We start from the raw sequence: 8,033 nt of genomic DNA, 5'->3' as shown, positions 1-8,033 counted from the left end.
TTTAACATCGTTCAGTGAAGATGACCGTCATGCTTTACAATCCAACATTGACATTGCAGTTCTTGCATAAATGTAAGCTATGAAAATGCTCTAAACTTTACACAGCGGTGAGCAGTGTTCAGGTGATACAGAAAATCTGGTGCGTTGGGCAGAGACAATCAGTTAATCTATCAAAGTCTCTTGATGTTATGCTCCTATCGAGACTACTTACAACACAACTATTCTTTTGTTATTGAAAAGCTTGGATAGATGGCTCTGGATTGTGTTATCTAAGTAAGTTGTTTTTCTCCTTCCAGCAATGTGGATTGAGGGGATATCTGATGCAGGTGTAGGTAAGTTAGACAAGGATAACCCGTTCCCATTAGTTGATGGTACAAGGACTAGGAGACACAGATTGATGTTTTTGGGAAAGAGATGCAGGGAAATTTGAGGAAGCACTTTTTGCTTTACCTGCGACATTGCAACTGCAATGTCTGTCCACAAGTGTGGTGGAAGCAGAGACAATCAATGATTTCAATAGGAAATTGGAGAAACACTTGAAGGAGACAAACTTGCTCCAGGGTGACGCCAATCAAGCGGGAGAATGTTTCTGATTGGATGATAAGAATATTTTATCAATTTCAATTCTGTCAAAGCTTTGACATTTTTTTCGTTTGCAAAATACTGCAACATAAAGTAAACCTGCAATTTAAGGTTGCGATGGCCGAGAATCGAACCAACGTCAATTGCTTGAAAGGCAGCTATGCTCACCACTATACCACCATCGCTTACTGTGCTGTGTTGGTCCAGCGTTTTGATTAATAGAATGCTGTACAATGGTTTCAACTTGCACCTGAGCAATCCGATTCTGTGAACAGAAACACAATACTGTGAATGCTGGAAATCTGAAATAAAATCAGGAAGTGCTGCAAATATTCTGATCAATGGTCACTCACCTGAAACGCTAACTCTGCTTCTCTCTCCACAGATGCTGCCAGAGCTGCTGAGTATTTCCAGCATTTCTTGTTTTTATTTCAGATTTCCAGCATCTGCAGTATTTTGCTTTTATTTTAGAGTTTAGCAGCGAACTGATCCTTTTTGCTTACTGGGCAGAACTATGCAGTGGAGTGACGCAGAAAACTGTACGAAGAACAATGTTTTTAACGGGCCCACAATTTCGAAGTTGAAGGAGGACAAAATACACAGCAATGTATGCATATAGTAAAGAGCTGTAAGTTTCAGGTCGATGTTACCTGAACAGAGGTGAGACAGAGAATACCCAACCCGTCTCACCTTTAGATTCCTGACCAAGATATACCTACAAGGTGAAAACTCATGTTATGTGACCAAGTCAGAGAGTTTATTAGGCTTAACTAAGATGTACAAAGTTAATACTTAACAATGGTAATAGATATTCAGTAACACACAACACCCGTTCTTGTTTCTGTGCTTGCTGCCGCACGGACTTCTCTCCTTCTTCATCCCTTGCTGTGTTTTTTCGACTGTATTCTATCTTCTCCTTTTAAGAACCAACGATCTTCTGTTGACCCCTCTCTAAGTGTGCTGACGATGTCCTGTAACACCCTTTCTTTTATTCTTCTTGTGGTGCAAGGATGTTACCATATTAGTTTTGAATTGTTCCAAGTGTCCTAATTGGTCCAGGTTGACATCATTGTTTGACACTAGTTAGTTAATGGTTGAATCTACACACAGTACAGATGTTTCCCGACTCTTTCTATTTTAGCAAGGATCCTAAAGGTTACATTCTTGCCGATCCCAGACATTTTTTTCTTTAATTCTGCCTTTATCTCATCTCTCTCCATGCAAGGAGTGCTGGTGACTCTCCCATTGTTCTCACAAAAAGGTTTAAACAAAGTATAGCCTTGAAAACACATTTCATAATAAAGCAAGCAACAGATCAAACAGACTTCAATATATTGATGTACAAAGCATATCATTAATCCTATTATTTTAGCTGTCCTTATTTGTCAGAAACGTAAAATATGTCACGGTCCATTGCGCCCACATTGTGGATTCTCCTCCAGCTACATGACTTGCCTTTTTATTTCCTATGGCTACGTGCATCTTCCACACTGACACATCTCTCAACATGACATTTTAACATAGTTCAGTGAAGATGACCGTCATGCTTCACAATCCAACCTTAACATTGCAGTTCTTGCATAAATGTAAGCCATGAAAATACTCTAAACTTTACACAGCGGTGAGCAGTGTTCAGGTGATACAGAAAATCTGGTGCGTTGGGCAGAGACAATCAGTTAATCTATCAAAGTCTCTTGAAGTTATGCTCCTATCGAGACTACTTACAACACAACTATTCTTTTGTTAATTTTAAAGCTTGGATAGATGGCTCTGGATTGTGTTATCTAAGTAGGTGGTTGTTCTCCTTCCAGCAATGTGGATTGAGGGGAGATCTGATGCAGGTGTAGGTAAGTTAGACAAGGATAACTCGTTCCCATTAGTTGATGATACAAGGACTAGGAGACACAGATTGATGGTTTTGGGAAAGAGATGCAGGGAAATTTGAGGAAGCACTTTTTGCTTTACCTGCTACATTGCAACTGCAATGTCTGTCCACAAGTGTGGTGGAAGCAGAGACAATCAGTGATTTCAATAGGAAATTGGAGAAACACTTGAAGGAAACAAACTTGCTCCAGGGTGACGCCAATCAAGCGGGAGAATGAATCTGATTGCATGATAAGAATATTTTATCAATTTCAATTCTGTCAAAGCTTTGACATTTTTTTCGTTTGTAAAATACTGCAACATAAAGAAAAGCTGCAGTTTAAAGTTGCGATGGCCGTGAATCGAACCAAGGTCAACTGCTTGGAAGGCAGCTATGCTCACCACTATACCACCATCGCTTACTGTGCTGTGTTGGTCCAGCGTTTTAATTAATAGAATGCTGTACAATGGTTTCAACTTGCACCTGAGCAATACGATTATGTTAACAGAAACACAATACCGTGAATGCTGGAAATCTGAAATAAAATCAGAAAGTGCTGCAAATATTCTGATCAATGGTCACTCACCTGAAAAGTTAAATCTGCTTCTCTCTCCACAGATGCTGCCAGACCTGCTGAGTATTTCCAGCATTTCTTGTTTTTATTTCAGATTTCCAGCATCTGCAGTATTTTGCTATTATTTTAGAGTTCAGTCGCGAACTGATCCTTTTTGCTTACTGGGCAGAACTATGCAGTGGAGTGACGCAGAAAACAGTACGAAGAACAATGTTTTTAACGGGCCCACAATTTCGAAGTTTAAGGAGGACAAAATACACAGCAATGTATGCATATAGTAAAGAGCTGTAAGTTTCAGGTAGATGTTACCTGAACAGAGGTGAGACAGAGAATACCCAACCCGTCTCACCTTTAGATTCCTGACCAAGATAGACCGACAAGGTACAAACTCAAGTTATGTGACCAAGTCAGAGAGTTTATTAGGCTTAACCAAGTTGTACAAAGTTAATACTTAACAATGGTAATAGATATTCAGTAACACACATCACCCGTTCTTGTTTCTGTGCTTGCTGCCGCACGGACTTCTCTCCTTCTTCATCCCTTGCTGCGTTTTTTCGACTGTATTCTATCTTCTCCTTTTAAGTACCAACAATCTTCTGTTGACCCCTCTCTAAGTGTGCTGACGATGTCCTGTAACACCCTTTCTTTTATCCTTCTTGTGGTGCAAGGATGTTACCATATTAGTTTTGAATTGTTCCAAGTGTCCTAATTGGTCCAGGTTGACATCATTGTTTGACACTAGTTAGTTAATGGTTGAATCTACACACAGTACAGATGTTTCCCGATTCTTTCTATTTTAGCAAGGATCCTAAAGGTTACATTCTTGCTGATCCCAGACATTTTTTTCTTTAATTCTGCCTTTATCTCATCTCTCTCCATGCAAGGAGTGCTGGTGACTCTCCCATTGTTCTCACAAAAAGGTTTAAACAAAGTATAGCCTTGAAAACACATTTCATAATAAAGCAAGCATCAGATCAAACAGACTTCAATATATTGATGTACAAAGCATATCATTAATCCTATTATTTTAGCTGTCCTTATTTGTCAGAAACGTAAAATATGTCACGGTCCATCGCGCCCACATTGTGGAATCTCCTCCAGCTACATGACTTGCCTTTTTTTTTCCTATGGCTACGTGCATCTTCCACACTGACATATCTCTCAACATGACATTTTAACATAGTTCAGTGAAGATGACCGTCATGCTTCACAATCCAACATTAACATTGCAGTTCTTGCATAAATGTAAGCCATGAAAATACTCTAAACTTTACACAGCGGTGAGCAGTGTTCAGGTGATACAGAAAATCTGGTGCGTTGGCAGAGACAAACAGTTAATCTATCAAAGTCTCTTGAAGTTATGCTCCTATCTATACTACTTACAACACAACAATTCTTTTGTTATTGAAAAGCTTGGATAGATGGCTCTGGATTGTGTTATCTAAGTAAGTGGTTGTTCTCCTTACAGCAATGTGGATTGAGGGGAGATCTGATGCAGGTGTAGGTAAGTTAGACAAGGATAACCCGTTCCCATTAGTTGATGGTACAATGACTAGGAGACACAGATTGATGGTTTTGGGAAAGAGATGCAGGGAAATTTGAGAAAGCACTTTTTGCTTTACCTGCTACATTGCAACTGCAATGTCTGTCCACAAGTGTGGTGGAAGCAGAGACAATCATTGATTTCAATAGGAAATTGGAGAAACACTTGAAGGAAACAAACTTGCTCCAGGGTGATGCCAATCAAGCAAGAGAATGAATCTGATTGGATGATAAGAATATTTTATCAATTTCAATTCTGTCAAAGCTTTGACATTTTTTTCGTTTGTAAAATACTGCAACATAAAGTAAACATGCAATATAAGGTCGCGATGGCCGGGAATCGAACCCAGGTCAACTGCTTGGAAGGGAGCTATGCTCACCACTATCCCACCACCGTTTACTGTGCTATGCTGGTCCAGCGTTTTGATTAATAGAATGCTGTACAACGTGCACATGAGCAACACGATGATGTTAACAGAAACACAATACTGTGAATGCTGGAAATCTGAAATAAAATCAGAAAGTGCTGCAAATATTCTGATCAATGGTCACTCACCTGAAACGTTAACTCTGCTTCTCTCTCCACAGATGCTGCCAGACCTGCTGAGTATTTCCAGCATTTCTTGTTTTTATTTCAGATTTCCAGCATCTGCAGTATTTTGCTTTTATTTTAGAGTTTTGTAGCGAACTGATCCTTTTTGCTTCCTGGGCAGTACTATGCAGTGGAGTGACGCAGAAAATTGTACGGAGAAAGATGTTTTTAACGGGCCCACAATTTAGAAGTTTAAGGAGGACAAAATACACAGCAATGTATGCATATCGTAAAGAGCTGTAAGTTTCAGCTAGATATTACCTGAACAGAGGTGAGACAGAGAATGCCCAACCCGTCTCACCAATAGAATCCTGACCAAGATAGACCTACAAGGTACAAACTCAAGTTATGTGACCAAGTCAGAGAGTTTATTAGGCTTAACTAAAATGTACAAAGTTAATACTTAACAATGGTAATAGATATTCAGTAACACACAACACCCGTTCTTGTTTCTGTGCTTGCTGCCGCACGGACTTCTCTCCTTCTTCATCCCTTGCTGTGTTTTTTTGACTATATTCTATCTTCTCCTTTTAAGTACCAACGTTCTTCTGTTGACCCCTCTCTAAGTGTGCTGACGATGTCCTGTAACACCCTTTCTTTTATCCTTCTTGTGGTGCAAGGATGTTACCATATTAGTTTTGAATTGTTCCAAGGTCCTAATTGGTCCAGGTTGACATCACTGTTTGACACTAGTTAGTTAATGGTTGAATCTACACACAGTACAGATGTTTCCCGACTCTTTCTATATTAGCAAGGATCCTAAAGCTTACATTCTTGCTGATCCCAGACATTTTTTTCTTTAATTCTGCCTTTATCTCATCTCTCTCCATGCAAGGAGTGCTGGTGACTCTCCCATTGTTCTCACAAAAAGGTTTAAACAAAGTATAGCCTTGAAAACACATTTCATAATAAAGCAAGCAACAGATCAAACAGACTTCAATATATTGATGTACAAAGCATATCATTAATCCTATTATTTTAGCTGTCCTTATTTGTCACAAACGTAAAATATATCACGGTCCATCGCGCCCACATTGTTGATTCTCCTCCAGCTACATGACTTGCCTTATTTTTTCCGATGGCTACGTGCATCTTCCACACTGACACATCTCTCAACATGACATTTTAACATAGTTCAGTGAAGATGACCGTCATGCTTCACAATCCAACATTAACATTGCAGTACTTGCATAAATGTAAGCCATGAAAATACTCTAAATTTTACACAGCGGTGAGCAGTGTTCAGGTGATACAGAAAATCTGGTGCATTGGGCAGAGACAATCAGTTAATCTATCAAAGTCTCTTGAAGTTATGCTCCTATCGAGACTACTTACAGCACAACTATTCTTTTGTAATTGAAAAGCTTGGATAGATGGCTCTGGATTGTGTTATCTAAGTAAGTGGTTGTTCTCCTTACAGCAATGTGGATTGAGGGGAGATCTGATGCAGGTGTAGGTAAGTTAGACAAGGATAACCCGTTCCCATTAGTTGATGGTACAAGGACTAGGAGACACAGATTGATGGTTTTGGGAAATAGATGCAGCGAAATGTGAGGAAGCACTTTTTGCTTTACCTGCTACATTGCAACTGCAATGTCTGTCCACAAGTGTGGTGGAAGCAGAGACAATCAATGATTTCAATAGGAAATTGGAGAAACACTTGAAGGAAACAAACTTGCTCCAGGGTGATGTCACTCAAGCGGGAGAATGAATCTGATTGGATGATAAGAATATTTTATCAATTTCAATTCTGTCAAAGCTTTGACATTTTTTTCGTTTGTAAAATACTGCAACATAAAGTAAACATGCAATTTAAGGTTGCGATGGCCGGGAATCGATCCCAGGTCAACTGCTTGGAAGGCAGCTATGCTCACCACTATACCACCATCGTTTACTGTACTATGCTGGTCCAGCGTTTTAATTAATAGAATGCTGTACAATGGTTTCAACTTGCACCTGAGCAATACGATTATGTTAACAGAAACACAATACTGTGAAGGCTGGAAATCTGAAATAAAATCAGAAAGTGCTGCAAATATTCTGATCAATGGTCACTCACCTGAAAAGTTAAATCTGCTTCTCTCTCCACAGATGCTGCCAGACCTGCTGAGTATTTCCAGCATTTCTTGTTTTTATTTCAGATTTCCAGCATCTGCAGTATTTTGCTTTTATTTTAGAGTTCAGTAGCGAACTGATCCTTTTTGCTTACTGGGCAGAACTATGCAGTGGAGTGACGCAGAAAACAGTACGAAGAACAATGTTTTTAACGGGCCCACAATTTCGAAGTTTAAGGAGGACAAAATACACAGCAATGTATGCATATAGTAAAGAGCTGTAAGTTTCAGGTAGATGTTACCTGAACAGAGGTGAGACAGAGAATACCCAACCCGTCTCACCTTTAGATTCCTGACCAAGATAGACCGACAAGGTACAAACTCAAGTTATGTGACCAAGTCAGAGAGTTTATTAGGCTTAACCAAGATGTACAAAGTTAATACTTAACAATGGTAATAGATATTCAGTAACACACAACACCCGTTCTTGTTTCTGTGCTTGCTGCCGCACGGACTTCTCTCCTTCTTCATCCCTTGCTGTGTTTTTTTGACTATATTCTATCTTCTCCTTTTAAGTACCAACGATCTTCTGTTGACCCCTCTCTAAGTGTGCTGACGATGTCCTGTAACACCCTTTCTTTTATCCTTCTTGTGGTGCAAGGATGTTACCATATTACTTTTGAATTGTTCCAAGTGTCCTAATTGGTCCAGGTTGACATCATTGTTTGACACTAGTTAGTTAATGGTTGAATCTACACACAGTACAGATGTTTCCCGACTCTTTCTATTTTAGCAAGGATCCTAAAGGTTACATTCTTGCTGATC

General features: G+C 39.4%; 1 non-coding gene across 1 annotated transcript; it reads right to left on the bottom strand.

Annotated features, from left to right (window-relative positions):
* Positions 1–6,973: 6,973 nt before the first annotated feature.
* trnag-ucc (transfer RNA glycine (anticodon UCC)) lies at positions 6,974–7,045 on the bottom strand. The gene has a single exon. It is a non-coding gene; the product is annotated as a tRNA-Gly (tRNA).
* Positions 7,046–8,033: the final 988 nt, after the last annotated feature.

Source organism: Heterodontus francisci, chromosome 45, assembly GCF_036365525.1.
Source record: "Heterodontus francisci isolate sHetFra1 chromosome 45, sHetFra1.hap1, whole genome shotgun sequence".
Lineage (NCBI taxonomy): Eukaryota > Metazoa > Chordata > Chondrichthyes > Heterodontiformes > Heterodontidae > Heterodontus > Heterodontus francisci.
The sequence above is the reverse complement of the archived record's forward strand: the minus strand, read 5'-3'. Positions and strand labels throughout refer to the sequence as shown.